The sequence below is a fragment of the Ambystoma mexicanum genome, chromosome 9 (genome assembly GCF_040938575.1).
Source record: "Ambystoma mexicanum isolate Mex_15411 chromosome 9, UKY_AmexF1_1, whole genome shotgun sequence".
In the NCBI taxonomy this organism is placed as follows: domain Eukaryota; kingdom Metazoa; phylum Chordata; class Amphibia; order Caudata; family Ambystomatidae; genus Ambystoma; species Ambystoma mexicanum.
The window spans coordinates 666620653-666639690 of NC_090931.1; the positions used below are offsets into that span (position 1 = coordinate 666620653).

Here is a 19038-nt window from a genome sequence, read left to right on the forward strand (position 1 = left end):
ACTGTCCCTGGCCCCTGAACAGTAACTCCTCCTTCCCAATGTCCCCGGTAACCTGCTCATCCTGTATTGCCCAATACGTCATGTTATTTTGTATAAAGGGTGTCCTTGTCTCTTCTTTAGCATATTATACAAGTTTCGTGAAAGTTACTTCCTGGAAAGCTAAGTTCTTTGAGATCAGAGAGGGAGGGTTGCTGACCAGCCCTCATGCAGCACGCTGGCTAGGGCTCCTGCATCACATATAGAATGCACATGTTTATTTGGGCCGTGTAACTACTGCATGCCCACAACAAATACAGTGATCCATTTCTTTGGTCCCAGTTTAAACATGTAACCAAACATTTTTGATACTCTAAAACAGAATGACTCATTTCCAACCCCAGGTCTTTATACTCACAGGCTTCCCTCCTTGCTAAATACACTAACGTCTTTGAGCCACCTGCATGTGGATGGACTACACGCTTAAAAGGATCATGCATTCCAAAAGGTTTGCAAATAGAAATGAAATGATTACCAGAGACACTACAGAACAATAGGATATCCCTGAAAGGTGAACCTTTTGGGTGGTGTTTGCAAAAACAGAACATATGCCATTTACCTGGCCTCTTGGTGCGAATTGCGGTCATAGGTTTGTTCAGTCTCGCAGATGGATGCGACGGATGTGGGCGTGAGGGAGGAGTGGTTTGTGACTGACCCAGTGCTGGTGTCGGGTGCTACGGGCAGTGTCTGTGTCGGGATAGGGGCCCGCCTTGAATACCGTAGGCTCTGTCCGCGTTTGTGCCCTAAGATGCATGTCCCAGTATCTGTGTTAGAATCCCATTCTTCTGAATCACAGCTGATGATGTATTAAATCCTCAAATCCGCAACTGATCGACAGTTTTGCCAGTGTAGATCAGGTGGTTATTTTTCAGAAACTTGGCATTTGTAATATGGGACAATGGTATTTCAAACATCACTTATCTTCTACAGACAGAAAGGAGCTTCCGAATTTGCAGTAGACAGCTGAACAAAAACAACACGCCCTTTTTTCATCATGGATCAAGAATAAAGACACGATCGCCCTTGAATGGAGGAGGAGGAGCAATATGCAGAGTTGAGCGTCCGATGCGAGCATGTAACTGAGGGGTGGAGCCGCACAGCGGAGCCGGCTGTGGCGCAGGCAGTGGCCAACGCAGAGGTGAGACGCCACCAACCAGACACGGGAGAGTGCAGAGGCAAAGGCAGTTCCAGGCAAGCCCTATCTGGAGGCGCACGCATACGGAGGATGTGGTGGGCCCGGTGCCAGCAAACCACTGCGGAAACCATGGATCGCGAGATGAGTGAATCCTTCACCCTCAACTAGAGAGACAAAGAGCGAGGTGCCGAAACAAGCAGAACAGAAAACCTGCTTGTATCCAGACTGGAAATGCTGCAAGCAGTGGGGAACGCCACCACTATCCAAGAGACACCGCCGGACTGAAAGAAACCCAATGGAACAGAAGGTATCTGGGTTGTCCAAGGCAGAGGGAGGCAGAGAAATGAGAGAACAAAAAGGGAGGAAGGATTGGTTGCCATATGCCCCTACGGGGGTCAGAAAGACCGTAAAAGAGAGAAGTAAGATAGGTTTTACAGGAGCCCAAGAACCCCAAAGATTGTAATCCACCAGACAGCTCAGAGGAACTCCCAAGAGCTAAGAGAGTCACCTAACGAGAGGGGTTACCCTAGAGAGATAAGAGAGACATTGGGACAGAGGAACCCAATGGGGCTCGAGAGGCCCAATAATGACAATGAAGAACAAATACCAGGGGAGCACAGAGACTACCAAGACGTGAAGCAAGTAGGGAAAGGTCACTACAAGTTGTGGAGAGGGGTCAGGGAAACACCCCTCCACTTAAAGAAATTGAGACACTTTGTTTTTTCAGAGACATAAGACTTACTTTACTGTATTTAAGGAAACTTTGGAACTTTCAGAGACTGCCAAGACTTGTTCAAAAGAAACAAGAATTGTGCTTTCTGCAGACCCTTCTTGAATCCAGAACCAGGAGAGGCTCCTGAGAATCCTGAGGAAGATCGGGGTGAAATCTCGCACACCGACTAGTTTTTCTTTTATATTTCTCTAAGTGGTAGGGCCAGTTTAACAGACAGGTTTGGACCAAGGACTCTTTTTTTTGGTTTTGAGTATTGACAAGTACCTTAGTTATAGTCTTGATAGGAAGGGAACTCCCTCTTAGCAAAAGGGCTAGAAAGGTATTTTCTTTTTAAGTAAAATAAAGCATCTTGACAACATGCCCTCTGGTCCGAGTTCATCTTCTGGCTTGCCACAGTCCTCACAGAGGCAGCAGATATATCACTGAAAGGGGGAAAAATGAAATACTTTAGGTGGGAGCTGCATAACAAGCTGGTAACATTCACATTGTGTTTACTATGTTTATTTTTTGGATACATAGATAATAAAACATTTGGATTACCGAGCAACTTTTTAAACGACCCTAACATAACGAAAAATACTGAATGTTTTATTTAAAATATATATGGGGTGGGCTAAGGGAATAAAACGGTGTCGGGAGGGGTTTGGGGTGGGGTTATGGAACAAGGGAAAGGGAACTTAATGGGGGGACCCCCCACCCACACCCCAAATAAAAATTTTAAAACTATTTTTTGTGAAAAAAGTTTTCGTTATTCCAGTTTTCGTTGTAATCACATGGAACCTTATTTTCCAGTTATGAAGCAAGAATAGCAAATAAAAGTGTGCTTCATGTTTGCCCTCGGGAAATATTTTTAGATCAAATGGATTGGGGCTAAAACTGTTCGTCCCATCCTGTAATAGCTAAGCAGCAAAGTTTCGATAATCGGGTCCCATATGTTTTGAACTACGGCTGCCATGATGCCTCATCATTGACTATGCCGGCTAGGGCTGATTCCATCCGTAGCCATCCAACAAACACATTCTTCATTTACATGCAGGATGTATAGTTAGCTGTTAGCTACTCCGTGGTTAAAGATTCTACATCGTACCCACTTTTCATTGGCTGGGTATTTTGGACGGTACACCTTTCTGGCCATGTGGGGTGCTGTCAGTAAAGACATGGCAATCAATGCATTTTGCTTACTTCATTTATTATCTAGACACTTGCTGTCAACTAGAAAGTCTGATTAAAATGAAACAATCCAGTTAAATCCTAATATCATATTAAATACAACTTTTGGAAAAAAAACACCCTTCCTTAGAAAATTGAGTCAAATCATTTGATGTCGAGGAAGAAGTGTCGTCATTTTTGAGGGAAATTCAATGAAAGGAAGTAAAAAAGTTAGGGTGGTGATGCAAAAGCATCTAATGTTGTCACCCATGGAATTGACGTACCCACAGTTTTATAAAAACAACGCTGCTCCCAAAAGTCACAGGCAGTCAGAGATTTCTGTGTGGTGGAAAACGGTGCAGTTATTTCACAGGAAAGCAGCCTCCAAGAGCCATTTATTGTGCATGCACACTCATAGATGCAGTGTTTCGCAGGACCTCACAACAGTTGGGCCCAATGGCTTGCACGGCTGGTGCAAAGAGAACGACATTGCCAATGGATGCATGAGCTTAGAAGTTGACCGCGCCAACGCGTTGGTGTTGCTTTTGGAGCTTTGGCTGCGCGTGCCGCCTCACCGGTGGAGGGGCTCTGGAGTTTGCACACAGGGCTGAAGAAGCCCACAGCGCAGGGCAGTAGTACAGAGCTCCTGCGCTCCTCTGCCCACACCCGTGTTGCTGCTGCTGCCTTACAGAGCAGGACTGTGCAAGGTGTTGGAAACAGGGTTGATGAGGCATTTCTTTGCTAGGGTGTTCTGCTTGCTTGCTTGGTACTGTTCGTTTCCATGGGCGTAATTGTAGGGGGGGGCAAGGGTGTTTGCCCCCCAACTTTCGTGGCACACCCTTTTTCTGCCCCCCTCATTTGGCAGGGGCCCCTTTCCTTTAGATGTTATATCCCCTCACAATTTCAGGAAAGTTACTCGACTGGTTGTTTCACTCTGCGATAGGGAGGTGAGCGGGGAAACAGGATAGTACATCAAAAAGAATTTGTCGAATACAATTTTGTCAAATTTGTTCCCTCTATATCAATTTGGCTGCAAATATATGCAGGGGGAGACCCCCCGGAGCCTCCCTGACCACCCCCTATATTTATTACCACAATTGCCCACCCCCCCCACAAAAAATTAGACAAATTTGAATTCAACCAATTCTTCCACGTTGTAATCTTCCTATCCCGGCTAGCAGAGGCAGTAGGAGAGGTCATGGTAAAAGAAGAAGTCCGGATTCTCCCTGTGTCGGAGCAGTGACACACTCCTGCTCTGACTGCCTCTCCTGCTTTGGCAGAAGGATGGTAAGGCCATAGGACACCATGTATCACTGCTACTTGTGGAGCCTCCCAAGTGCTTCTTTCTCCTACTATCCAGGGCCATTTGGGATGTGGGCAGCGGTTCCACGAACAAGACATGATGCATACAATGAAAAGTCAACGGAAATAACAAAGAGCACTGGCCGTTGCCTGCCGTGTCCCATCTATACCAAATATTTGGCTCCCTTCGGGTGCCCCATAGCCAAATCTAAAAAGGCATACAAATCTAAAGGTTGCACATAAGAGCTATTGTTTGCACTGGGAATGCTTTCAGTCATATACAAAATGGTCAGGAATCGCAGTCAGTTGACAGTCTTACCGGGAAGATAGCTCAGGGGCAACGTGCTCGCCTTGGAAGCAAGACGACGCACAGCAACAGAGGTTCTATCCCCGGGTCCGCGCTTAGAAACCTATGGGTGTTAAGCGCATTATAAATAACCAATTACAATTGCAAAATGTGTTCACTGTCGATCTCTAAATCCAATTGTGTATGGCAGCCATATTCTGCATTAAGCCTGGTTGTGTAAGGTAGCATATTCTGCATTTAGCCTGTTTGTGTAAGGCAGCTGTATTCTGCATTTAGCCTACTCATGTAAGGTAGCATCATATTGCATAAGGTGTCTCTAAATTCACTCACTCAATGTCTGTCTATGCATTTCAGGCCCTGCTCCCCTTTTAACTATGTGTTTTCTAATTGTATTCATAGTATGTCTTTCTACGCATTTTAGGCCCGGCTCTCCTTTTGAATCCAGGCGATATGTAGCACGGCTCTTTGTACATAGACAGAACCCAGGATGTAAACATTGTTTTTGGGACAGCTAACCCATTTTCTTCGCTCACAACCCGCAAATTCGTAACTTAGCGGAAGGCACAGGCTTGTTTCCCACACCTTGCACTCACATATAACACAAACACTATTGCACAACACCTCTGCCATAAGAATGAAGCTACCTTTAACAACAGAAAATTCGAATTGTAGTTTCCCACATAATTCTCTATTTCCTTAAACACAATCCACCCTGTTTAGTTCATAGTTTACCTCTGCTGCGCCCATCCACACACCATTCGGGCATGGGTGACTTGCAAGGTCTGGCCACCCTTGCACAACTGTAATGGCCAAAATACACACCCACAGAATAGCAGCTCCCAATTTCTTCCAAATTTGGTCTGAGAGCGTTTAACCAAACAGTGCTTTGGGACCATAATTATGGTGAAAAGCGCTATACAAATGACAAAAATGAATTAATATGAGTCCACATGAGGAGTATTTGGACTTGAATTACTGTTTGATGTCTTTTCAATCCCTTTCTATGTCTTTATCCAGTGTCAGTGCTTCATTTATAGCAGTGGTCTGCAATTTTCTGTTCTCCAGAGGTTTTGGACTACAACTCCCATTAATTACCAGTAGCTAGCATAGTTAATGGTGTTGATGGCTTAGGTATGCCAGACGGCTGGGGGTTACTACAAGCTCACCATCCCAGCTCCCAGGGCCCAACAACCCTGCCCCAGTATACAAACGGAGGACTCAGCCAAGGGGAGGTTAGAACTGTCAAAACCGTCAGGGATAATACAGCACATTCGAAAATTCCCAGAATCAGAGCTCCCAAGCCAGAGTCGGGACATTTTGTTACCGTTTGATGTCACAACATGGGCCCTTCCCCAAAAACCTAACAGTCTGTCTGGTTGGGTGATTGTAGTGGTATCCCTTTTGGATAGCACCCATAGATCTGGTTGATGGCCTTCACATGTCAGGTGGCTGGCTTGCCCTTTCCCCAAGAAATGATCTATTACACTGTTGCAGGGTCGTAGGATTACCATTGGCCCTTGCCCTCTGCCATCCACCCCCTGGATTTCTGCTACCCGATTGGCTGGAACTGGTCTTCCCAGGCCTGGGACCCAGCTCTGTTCTCAGCACTCTGTGCACCTTCTCAAGGTGATGAGAATGACTATGTATTCCAATCTAACTGTTAGTACTACCACTTATGCCTGTGCGAGTGCCCTCAGCGTTGCAATGTTGTTAACGATTCCATGTGTCACTTCATGTCTGTGTTGCTGAGAACAGTTCGTCTTACCACCACGGGTGAAGGGCCATTGTCTAGCTCAGCTGCATCACGTGGTTGAGGACCACGAAATCAAGCTCTTTTGGGCTGTAATTTATGAGGATTTATTCTGTTTTTGTGCAGCTGGCTCCTTGTTGTTTTAGGTTTGGAATGTGTCACTTGTCGCTGACCTTGGCTGCGAGCCCTGGCCTGCTGTTCTGTGCACCCTGGTTCTGCTTTTCCCTCTTCTCTCGTCCTGTCGCTTGTGGCCTCATATAATCCTCATTTTAATTATGCTAGGATTTCTACATATCTATACCGTGCTATATTTCCCATAGGTTAGTCGCGTTTGGTCTTTCCAGGCTCCTTCCATGATCCTGTAGTTCCATAGGGTTAGTTGTGATCAGCATCTGCCAGCTTCATTTGCCTTGCGTTCAGCATTTCTGCACTCGGCTAACGAGAAAAATAATAAAAGCTTTTGACAGCATGTATATGTATCTGTCCTCTATCTACAGAACTGTGTAAGCATGATTTTCGTGTGCGCGCGTGTATGTTTGTGTAACCGTGCATGGCTGCGAGTGTACTTTGTGACTAGCGTGGCTATGTCGTGGTGTCACTAATGACCTCCGTACACTTGCTTCTCAGCATAAATCAACGCCGTCCATCGAGACATTTGGGTCTATGACCACTGTTGAAGCACCTGGATCCATAAAGACATTGACTGGATATGGTTTGAATGGCTGTCTAAGAGAATATCTGTCCGCATATGTAGATGTTGCTGCCCACCAGAGGGCTGTCCGAATAGCAAGTTGCTTTGTGTGTTTTTTACTCTTTGGCCCGCCATGTTCACAGGAGTGAGGAGGGAGAGGCATTCCTGGGACCCTCTCTTCAGTATCACTCATGGGAGTTGTAGTTCAAAACATCTGGAGAACCACAGACTGCACTCCCCTGATTTACAGTAACACAGCCACACATGTGAATCTAGACAACGCGTGAACTAACACAATAACTTGTGCCACTAACACAAACAATGAGTGTGTCACAAAAACAGTCTGTTCTGACCTGTACGTGAACATAAAACTTTCAAAGACAATCACACCCTTTGCATTGATACACTTGAATGAGCAGCCTGGCTAATACACAGAAGAAAAAATAACAGAACAATAGTACCAACAATCTAGACCCGGTCCTGTTCATTGAAAGACATAATACATGCAGTAGCCAGGACCTTTTAAAAGCCTGCCTTTCATGCAATACATGTTTTTAACACAATGGGATTCATGTTAGACGCCTCTATAAATTTGCACGCAGGTGACCTATTACGTTTGCACCTTTAAGTCATTTGCACTACGTAGTGCAAATCAAAGGTGCAAATGCAGGCATAATGTTTTCACTTAGCAGTGCAAATGTAGTAAACGCTGCCCGCCCTTTGTGCTTAGCAAGCAGCGTTCAAAAAAGATCCCTATTGAATCCGCCCTCTTTTAGCTCGTGTTAAAATTAGTCTGATTCCATAAGAATACAAAGCATTTGCAAGAGCTAGAAAATGCCACGTTGGCGTAAATGTTTGTGCATTTGTATGACGCAGAGGATGGCAGGGGTGGAAACGCCAATTCCGTTCCGCGTCCCGTCCCTGCCATACAAATGAATGAAAATGTGGAGTAGAGTGAAAAGCATGCGTACATTTTGGGTGCATGATTTTACTCTACGCCACAGTGACAGTGGCACCCTAAAGAGAGTATTTTGTTTAAAAACACCGTAATTGCACTGAGAGGGCCATTAACATTTACGTGTCCATGATCCTCCACTTGCAATGTAGATTGTTTTTGGGAAGGGGTGTAATTTAAGGATGGAAATCTAGGTGGTCCTGCGTTCCCATGACTTTCTACGCGCGTCCCATGAACAACCGTTTATGTCGCCCTCCATATACTTACAGGCGGGCAAGCGTAACATGTATCCATATGGATGATGCCTGATTGTGCGCAGGTGCAAAAGCACGACACCATAGGGATTCTAGTATCTCCCCCACCCCCATCATACGAACATTTGAGATCGATGGAGCTGCACGCGGATTTACAGCACAGAAGGGGCCTGGGGGAGAGGCTTGGTGGCGGGCAGGAGGGGGGAGAGGTTGGGGGGGGGGGGGGTCTGTGCTGTGAATTAATGAAAATGGCACGGAACGTAATTTACGACCCATGCCCAATTCCGCCCCAACCGAAATTTCTTCCAATGAGGACTGTTTATTTTATTTATTTATTGGTGTTTGGTACCATGCAACATGTACACAGGGAAGGAAAGGAGCAGGTATGACGGGGGGACGGGGGGGGGGGGGGGTGAGGTGATGGAAGGAAACGTAAACAAAACGATAAGGTAATGAGTACGAGCAAAGTATATATATATATATATCCAAGACCTTAAAAGCGCCCAATAAAGAGATTAGTCTTGTCTAGGAAATAACAAAGCATATTTGAAAACCTAAATGAAGAGGGCCCGACTCATGGAATTCTTTGTACGGTTCAAAGTGACTTTGCACCGATGACACTATAACCCTGATTCATGGAACTGTGCAAAGTGTATTGTTTCAGGGCAAAGTCCTTTTGTACTGCAAAAATACAAGTTGCACAGTTCCATGAATAAGGGTTTGTGTCAGCGGTGCAAAGACCTGGATTTGTTTAGCTTCGTCGGTCGGTCATTTCTAGTGGGAGGAGCTTACACAGAACGTCTAGTTTAAAAATTAATATCTATCTATATATTTCTTTTATAGCGCCATTCGCCCAAAGGCTTCAAGGCACTCACAAGACAAAAGAACAACATAAAACATCGAAAGTGAAGCAGGGAGGTAGAAAAACGACAGAAAGAGTGGGTTGAACCTGTCTGTGCCCATATCAAAAAGATGGTTTTTTTAACCGTTTCGTGAATATGAACTCTTTATGTATATCCTCCAAAAAACAATTGTTATTGAGTTCCATACTAAGAATGTCACAGTTATGATTCTTTTGTGTTGTATGGGTATGTTTTTGGCTACAGATAATACCTAAGTGTGATGTTTTGTTATGTCACCCAAACTCACTGCTGTCATTTACACGAGCTTGTGGAGCTTGGCGACTGTCTTGTGGGACCACTGATGTACCCTACTTTAGCCATGTTGTTTGCAAGGTGCCAGAGTACAGGTCTGTGTACTGATAGAGGGGCGTGGTCCGGGAAGGGCCGTCGGTACCTACAGATCCTCTCCATGTTCTCCCTGTTCCGGTTGGATCGGGTGATAGGAGTCCGTGTGATCCCTAGTCTATGCATTCCAGGGGAGGTTTTTGACAATATGACATGTGGGAGGCATTTCAAGGTCTACAGTCGTTCAGTAAGTTAGGTGTGCAGTCATGCCATGGCATTTGGACGCCAAGGGGTATCTGTATGCACCAATCGGAGCGAGCAGTTTCTGATCATTGTTCTGGGATTTTTAGTTAGGGCTTTCAGGGAGCACCTACAAGCCAAAACTATTGAATTAGAGTACAGCTAGGGAGAAATGGCATATGAGGAGAGACCCAAAGCTTGTTGGGTGTTGCTTGGTTATTTGCCCACCCATTGACTGCCCGTGGCCATGCTAATCCCTATGGCCATTTCCACCCAGTTCCTGCCCAAAACACCTCCTCGTGGGAACTCTTTGAGCTCGCTTTAATCAAGCCTTACTATCAAACTTTGCACTCAAGTGCCTGCCAGCGTTTATGTCTTCTGAAGGTTAATGTCTTAATTGAAGTTGTAAAGCCGCCACAGGTGTAGTAAAAATGTTTCACGAGGTCTGCCCTCAGCCACTCGCTTTATAAGCACTATGCACGTCCTTCACTGAAGTCCTGTTGAAAACAAGAATTGGCAAAGCCAACAGTGCTTTTTGTGTATAGGTATTGCACATTTTCCAGGCACTGCTATTAGATGCCCATGTACTCGCATCGTTTTTCACCTGCTACCATCAACAGCCAGTTAATACCACTACAGAAGTGAATGGCAAGTGCCTTCCCCATGCCTACACGAAAGCCCAAACCTTTGGCATTGCCAATGCTTGTTTCTTGATGCATTGGACCATGTGATGCCGGGGTTGTGCTTGGGTGGCAGGAAAGCTGAGACAGCATGGCGGGGCGTTGGGTGAGAGTACTGCGAGGTGGGGTATTATAGATTCATAGGCCCCTGCTGCATATCTGCATGCCGATAGTTTGTGAATGAGTGCCTAGTGCTCCTGAACAACTCTGGTGATAAGGAAGGCCCGGCGTGCCTCAAGCCTCTGGTTTTAGGAGGGCAGTCTCCGCAGGTAATAGATATAGAAAGTGGGAGGTGGGGATTCACATGCACTTGGTCTCTCACGGTGTGTCATGTAATGGTATAGTGACCAGATTAAAAAAGTGAAAAAACCGGGGCAGAGCAACTAACATAAAAGTAGGACTAACTCTTGAAAGTGGCTGTCAAGGCACCACACGTCAGTCTTCGGAATCGTCTCGGCGCTGAGACATCATGCGGATGTCGGGGCAGCTCTTCCGTGGTTTCGCTGGGAGGATATGCAAGGGTAGACTTGCTCTTCTCTAAGCAAGATGGTCTGCTCCATAATGGTGGTCATCGGCCCTGCAGCCGGCCATCCTATCCCTAAGTGAGCGAGAAAACACTTTGAATGGATGAAGAATTTACTGCATTTCCCAAATACACATTTGATAATAGGTTAGCATTTAGGGCATTTCACAACACGAAATTCAAAGTATAATGGCTGAAAAGGTGATAGGTGAGCTCAAAGTCATCCAATAATTACAGTTTCCTGTTGTGCCTGGAAGCGATAGGCTCGACAGAATCAAACACAATCTGTGGAGCCCTTTGTAAGCATGTTCTGCACACTGCATGCTGAGCTTAACGTGGATGGTGTGAACACGCGGATGGCCGCCACAGACCATCCGCTGTCAGGGCCACACACGCAACACTCACACTTGGGCAACACAATGAAGGCATGGAAACCGGAGATGCAGCACATGTCTCTCTTTATTCTTGACATGATCCTAACTGAACTTCCCGCCCCCAAACGCCCACCTCCCTAGACCCAACGTCACTTCCCTAGGAAATGTCCATAAAGTCGGCCAGCCCACACAACAGTGTGGCGAGGCCATGACATCGCCCCACTTTTTGGAGCAATGGGTCACTCAATGTTTGTTACCCCATTTCCTCGATCAGTCTGAGGGGCTTCATGCGACACCTCTGTGGCCTCACAGGAATGCAAGGCGTCGGCAGAGGTGAGGACTCACGTCCGCGGCCACCATCTTCATCAGACGATTCCCCATCACCAAGGTAGGGTTCATCTGAACCTCTCTCATCCAGACTGTCGTCGGGGTGTTCCCACTCAGGCTCTAGCGGGCTCACAGCCTTCTTAAAGTGCAACACATTTCGCGTCACTGACGAATGTCCATCCCCACTGGCAGTGATCATGGTGCCTTTCCTGTTCCTCACAGTCAGATGTCCTGGTGCAAAAGTGGCATCTTCCTTCCGACTTCTCGGTTTGCGTATCAACACCTGATCTCTGGGCTCCAGGGTAGATTTGTGTGCCTGACTCAGAGCGTCGGCTCTGTCCTTCCTCTTGCTCTTTTCCCGCCGGTCCTTGTCTCTCGCTTGCTGTTCTAGTGAGGTGGGTGGTGCCAGGTTCGGACCTTCCGGTATCCTCGTCTTTTCAGGTCTCCTGAACACCAGATCAGCAGGGCAAACCCAGGTAGTGCTATGTGGGTCATGTCGGTATTCACTCAGCAGCTGATAGAGGGCCTGCTCAAAGGACTTGTTGAGAATGGTAGCCATCTGTAAAGTCTTTTTGATGCTTGCCATAAACCTCTCGACAATACGGTTTGCGTAACGCTTATCTCAGGTGTCTGTGGGAGCGTAATGCCTTTTCAGCTGAGGACCTGTTCTATGGGCACTGATTCTGTGGAAACAACAATTACAACAAAACCATTATTGTAATCCCCATTCACAATCTAAAACTGTGATACAGTATACCTTGAAATAACCCACCCTTCTCACCTGTGCTTTTGTTTTTTGGAGCTCTACATCCTGTATTCTACAGGGGCGCGTTGGGTAGGTGACACTTGATCTGAGGGTGCCGTGGTGTCGAAAGATTCTTAACTGAGCAATGTCCAAAACTTCTTCTGAAGGTATATTGGGCTAGTCGTTTGGTAAAAATATTATATACAGTTCATCAGATACTGAATGGTCCCTACGTTGGAGAGATCTCTCTTGCTAGAATTTCCTTTAGTTTTTGCAGGTTTGTGGTTCCCTAACAAGGGCTGATACTGTGGTATGGCTGCAGCTATACTCGTTTTGAGGAAACATTAATTTACGTCAGTTCGTCAAAAAAACGGAGTAATGGCTGCCTTTAGAAACAAGTGCGGTAGGAAATAAGCTAAGAAAAGCCTTGCTGAGACTTCAGGTAGCACAAATGTAACTTCTTCTTTCTTTCCTTTTTACAAGTTCATTCATTCATTAAATACCTTTGATTTGCAGGTCTTTGGAAAAACTGTTGAAGAAAATACCTTCGAACGATGCAGAGACTGCTGTGGAAAACTTTAGGAAGAATACACTTCGACCGTGGACGAAAGCTGCTGAGAGAAGAAATGCTGCGGCTGCAACAGAGCTTCTGACAGAAGACTCAGAGACTACAAATATAACAGCGGACTAAGGAAAATACTTGGAAAAAACTTCGGTTCGGTAAGTCTTTACAATTCTACTGCTATTCTGTTGATTTTGCTGTGCAAATTAATATCTTTGACTCGTTTTCTTCTATTGACATGTTCTGTCAGGAGATCGCTGGAAGCGTTAGCCACTGTCAGCGGAGAAGACGCAAAGCAAGAGCTTCGGCGGAGGCGGGGCTTAAGTAGCTCCCTCTGCGACAGGTGTAGAATGCACTGTGAGTTATCTATGGATGTAGCGGTGGCCATGTTGAGGGTAGGAAAGGCAATGTGAGTGTAATGAGCCTATGGGTACAATGCTAGGAGTGAGGTAAATGTCTCTTGCACCAGGCTTGAAGCCACTGTTGACCCATGAAGTTCTTTGCCTCCCTAGTTTTACTGAATGGAATCTGTATTCCTGTTCTGGGATCATGACAGTCACCCCTCCTTGCCCCCCCAACACCACTCCCAAGGATGAACCCTCCGGTCCTGGCTTAGTCGGGTGATTTTGATTAAACTTTTGGAGTAGTTTGGGGGCATGAACATTTGAGCTAGGTTCCCAAGTCCTATCTTGTGGACCAAAACCTTTCCAATCTATCTGATAGAACAATTTCTTCTTAACTATCTCAGAATCTAAAATTTCCTTTACTATGAATTCTAGTTCACCTTTGATGATTTGGGGTTTTGGTGGTGGCTGTAATCTGGTCCCTGGATTCTGTGGTTTGATCAGAGAGACATGACAAACTGGGTGGATTCGCATGTGAGAAGGTAACTTTAGTCTTACTGCTGCACACTGGCGTAACAGAGGCCCCCGCAGCCCCTGCGGTGTGGGGGGCCCCGCGACCACATGTCCTGGGAGGGGGCCCCATTTGGAGTAAAAAAAAGATTTTTGTTTTTTATTTCTTTTTTATTTTCTTTTTGAATTCACTCTGCATTTATAAAGAAATAATTTCTGTAACAGAAATAATTTCTTTATGAAGACAGAGTGAATACAAAAAGAAACCTTCTTTTTGAAGTCCGGGGGCTACCCCCACTCCATGACATAGAGACCCTAGGCTGGAGGCCTCCATATCATGGGGTGGGGAAGGCCTATGACTTCAACAATGAATAGTTTATTTTTGAAGTCACTCTGCCTTCATAAAGAAATTATTTCCATTATGGTTCAGTCCTTAACAGAAATAATGTCTTTATGAAGTCAGAGTGCAATCAAAAAGAAACTATTTATTTTTGAAGTATTATGGCTCTCCTCAACCCCATGACGTGTGCGTGTGTGAGTGTATAGTGAAAGAGTGCACACAAATGTATGGGTGGCTGCCTGGGTGTGCCTGTATGATGAAAGGGTGAACACTTAAATGTATGGGTGGGTGCCTGGGTGTGTGTGCCTGTATGGTGAAAGGTTGCACACTTAAATGTACGGGTGGCTGCCTGGGTGTGCCTGTATGGTGAAAGGGTGCGCACTTAAATGTATGGGTGGTGGCCTGGGTGTGCCTGTATGGTGAAAGAATGCACACTTAAATATATGGATGGCTGGGTGTGCGTGGGTATATATGGTGAATGGTGTGCGCAACAAAACCTACATTTCAGGGGGGCTAACCCTTCAAATGTTTGGAGAGCTGCTAACTTCACTTGTGGTGGGGAGGAGCAAACTTATTTGTATTTGTATGGGGGCATCTAACTTCTTTACGCATTTTAATGAGACTATTCTAGTGCAGCTTCAGTCTTACAAACAGTTAACTCTCTCCTTTAAGTCTGAAAGCACCCACTTATGGACTGCCCTACCCTTGCAATCACTCCCCTGGCATGCAAGTACTAAACCCACAACACCATTTCAATTGCTTAAAAATGTTGGCATTTGAATGCAGGTACTAACAGTGAAATGCTGTACATTAGTAATTGCTGGGCCGGGCCCTGCCCTTGTTAACAGCGGAACCCAGGTGCCGTTTAACATCTGTGTCCTTTTTTGTCCGCCAACTGCTCTGTCGGTCAGCCAGGTCAAGTCAACATAGCCCACAATTTAAGGGGGGAGAGTGCTGAAGCCCAGTCAGCTCAATGGTGTTGCACCACTACTTGTGTTCAATGCCTTTATTACTTATTGGGAATCTTCATTACTCCTAGCCCTATTTTTACTCATCCCAGTATTTGTGGATGAGGCAGTACTTGTGTATGAGGCAAGAAGCCTCATACGTAAGCACTGGGACAAGGAATAGGGACGTGGAGGTAATTCTGGGCCAAGGAGCTGATTTTGGAGGTTGGGGTAGGGGATGGGAGGGAGAGGGGATTTGTGGGGGAGGGGGTTTGTGCAATAAATCATAATGGTCGTCCATGTCCATGCTAAGCAGGCATGATATGTGGTATTTGTGGCTAGAGAGGCATTTTGGTGCAGCCAGTCTAGTCTTTCCTCAGTTTGGTATGACTTTTTTTTTAACTGGGCATTTATGATAAAGCACTCCTGCTAAGTGTAATTACCTGGCTAGACTGACATTTGGGTTCTGCCAGTCTAGCCATTTCTTATTGCGCACTGTATATTTTTCTGGGCATCTGTGATAAAATTATATGATATGATAAGTCATATATAACGCACCTGTACACAAGTGTTTTTAGGCAAAACAAGACAAGGAAAACAGAGGGAGGACAAGACAAATGATTTTACTAATCCTTGTGTCATTCAGATTGTGCAAGTGCGAGAATGAGAAGTGCAAGGGGAAAGGGAGGGGGCAAGTGCAAGGGAGAGGGGAGGGGAAAACAGGGCAGCAATGCTCTGAGTAAGTGCAGCCAGGGCAGCACGGCTCTGGGTAGTGCAAGGAGAACAAGGGACACGCAACACTCCCACGTGGGGCAACACAATGAAGGCACGGACACCGGAGCTGCAGCACACATCTCTCTTTATTCTGGACGTGATCCTAACTGAACTTCCCGTCCCACCTATCCACAACGTCAATTCCCTAGGAAATTGCCATAACGTCGGCCAGCCCACACAACGGTGTGGCGAGGCCATGACAGATTGTGCTTCAGCAAAGTTAGGGCTCGTCTGAAATAGCACGCCACACCAGAAACATGCCCCTAATAAACACTCCTGCATACAAGAGCCCAGAGGCGACATGCATGCAGGGGCAAAGTCATGGTGTGGGCACATGCCCCGATACCACCATATGCTTTGGACGGAGAGCAATAGGTGTCCATAGATAGCGTCCCTTTGGATGTATTCTTTAGTTTTTCTGCATGTGTGTTTTCTATGAGGTGCCAAGAAATGCAGGAAATGGCCTGCCAAGTCCCTTGCCCACATTGTGCCATGCCGCCTTCCCCAGCGCCTGGCCAGTGACAGCCAGAGAGACCGACCCTTCCTCCCACACCATGCCGCAACTTCTGCTGGTTCAGAGAAGTCACTGAGATCATTATATACTACAGTGTCCACCCTAAGGACACCCCCGTCCACTGCACGCCCTAATGCCGACTAAACAGCTAGATCATATTTGAATCAAGGAAATGTACAAATTAAATCTGAAAAATAAAAACTCGTTCACTTCGAATCTTACAATCCAAAATTGTCTTTATTGTTCTGATGTATATACAATGCTCAATGCGTTTTGTGGTTATGTACCCCTTCTTCAGGAGAAGAACTTTAGATACAAACATAAACAGACCACATATCTTACATATACCTCTCAAATAAAGTCATTATATATAAAGAGCTGCTTCCATTATGTCAACCATAGATCATAGTGTTTAACATGCCATAGGTTTACAGACTAGTTACACAGTGTGATGCAAACCCCCTTTCGATTTCCAAAGACGTTTGCAAGTGTACCTCGGTAACCATCCCCCTCTACCCCATACATTATATACACCTACCTCTATTAGAGTGTTCTTTCTACAATCGCATGTGCAGCCAGATACTCAATGGAACATCCATTTAGACTCCATAAACTTCACGAGTCACCCCAAGGTGTAACCAGAATATCTAATAGCCACTCCATTATTCTTACCTGACCAGCTAAAGTGTGGGGCTTTCGCTGATCCCCAACTGGTGTCAGGAGATATTCGCAATTTGAACTGCGAGAAAAGAAACTTATTTCAGAAACCCACATGGGTATATTGGTATAGAACTCTCCTTTGCCCTAGTTAGACAATCAGAAACTTAAAAAATAAAAACAAGTTCGTCCATACCTTAAGGGGTAGTCCAAACTGTATATGTTTTTTGAGAATTGAGAAAAAGCATCAAGCACTTTTTTCAAGAAATAGCATACATCCCAAAAGATCTTTGCCTTCATTGTGGTGGTACTGATCTAGAACACTCAACTAAAATGGAGGCTTTTAAATTTTTGAACACACAGACCACTGGTTACAACCGAGCTAAGGCAACAGAAATTCCGGTTTGTGTCACATCCCGAATACTACTCCTTTCAGAGGATTTCTGCTAAAGATATTCATCATAGCAATGCAGGTAAATATCCTTACATACAGAATTGGGTGTCATATATGGAGCACCATGCCCACCCAATCTGCCCAATCCCTGCCTTACTCTTACCGCGCGCGCCCTGCAGGTTCTCCCGCGTGACGTCACAGCTGCTTCCTCTGCACTGGTTTTCCGCGTCAGACTCTGGTCCCTGTGGAAAGGTTAACCGCGTTTCTCTCCACTTCCGCCCTGGGGACTGTTGCGTGCCTTCATTATATTTTCTGTGGAGAAATATGTTGTCTCGTTACAGTACTCCAGAGCCGCCGCCCACCTCAGGACCTAAGAAGCTCTCTCCCGCTTTAACCCGTCTCGAGCCTCTAAGAATTTGAAAGTCTCCACCGTCGGCTCATTGGCACGTGCACATGACATATAACCAAATATCGGCGTATATTTGGTTATATGTCTTGTTTACGATGTAAAATAACAAGTTTCACACACAACAAACCGAGCGTCATAAATAAGGCGGGAGAGTATTATGGATTCCGGGAGAAACACTGCTTCGGCTCATAGAATGAGCGCCCCGTCATCTGTTGCAAAACGCCATTAGATTTCATTCGTGACCCTAATTGGGGCCGATTTAGTCACAGCACATGTCGCGTTTGAAGGCGTATTCTGTAATTCTCAGATATTGTTCCCAGTGGTGGCGAGGGCTGCTTACCTGAGAGTGCCCCGCGGCAGCCAGAGGGTCCAGGCGCTGTGGGGAGCCCAGGGCGGTTCTGGTGGGATGTCGGGCGTCCGAGTGACCCCTCACACTCTGGCTAATCCCTGCGCATCCACTGCCCACTAATCTGCACAAACCCGCTCAGCAAGCCACTTACGCTCCCAGGTTGGAGCAGGCAAATCTCCTTAACTATTTCTCACAGGAGAGGGCAATTCCTGCTCCCCAACACACAACGCCTCGGCTGTGTTCCGTGCTCTGGTTTTGTTTTCCTGCCCTGTCATAGAGATGGACTGCGCCCTTATGAAACCAGCAGGGTTTCAGCCATTGGTGCCCACACATATTCTAACCCGTCTTTAGTAGGCCTCTGTTCTGTCACCCGCATCTGTTCCATAACTCCACCATACCCTGCAGGCTGGCAACCAATCGTGCAAACTCTATATTGCACACACAAGGATTGCTCTGCTGTCGCCTATCACTTACGTAGGCCTTTCTGCTCAAAACACAAGTATCCTCTTCAAAATGAGGACACGCAGAGCTGCCCATTTCGATTGAGTCATTTTTTTAAAGCGACTGAAAATTGCTAGTTTATGCTCCGTAAAAAAGTGAGGTTGCCCAGTTCGTATTACTTTGAATGTTATACACAGCAATGTTTTTTTTGTTTCAGAGGTGTGGTGTTCGGGAGGCAACCCGCACACCGAGGGCCTGATTCGGAGGTCGGGTAAACATGGGCTAAGCAGTCGCAAATGCGCATGAATCATTGCGCCGCTTTTGGACGTCTGTGTTGCGCCTCCATTCTGACATCAGCATGGACGTCGCCAGTACATTGTTTCATAAAAACAAACGGTACACAAATGTT

At 46.0% G+C, this 19038-nt stretch overlaps 1 protein-coding gene across 20 annotated transcripts in view; it reads right to left on the reverse strand.

The window, feature by feature from the left end:
- Positions 1–18315, reverse strand: part of MPP4 (MAGUK p55 scaffold protein 4) — a 233797-nt gene extending 215482 nt beyond the window's left edge. For 12 of the 20 annotated variants that reach the window (XM_069615487.1, XM_069615484.1, XM_069615496.1 and 9 more), the window contains exons 1-2: positions 18180–18314; positions 17594–17742 (exon numbers count right to left, since the gene is read on the reverse strand). The gene's annotated coding sequence lies outside the window, so the exon portion shown is untranslated. Of the gene's footprint in view, positions 1–2168; positions 2327–10824; positions 11018–17051; positions 17119–17593; positions 17743–18179 lie in introns of all 20 variants that reach the window. The other 8 variants (XM_069615486.1, XM_069615480.1, XM_069615481.1 and 5 more) reach the window with 7 other exon arrangements.
- Between the last annotated feature and the right edge of the window lie 723 nt (positions 18316–19038).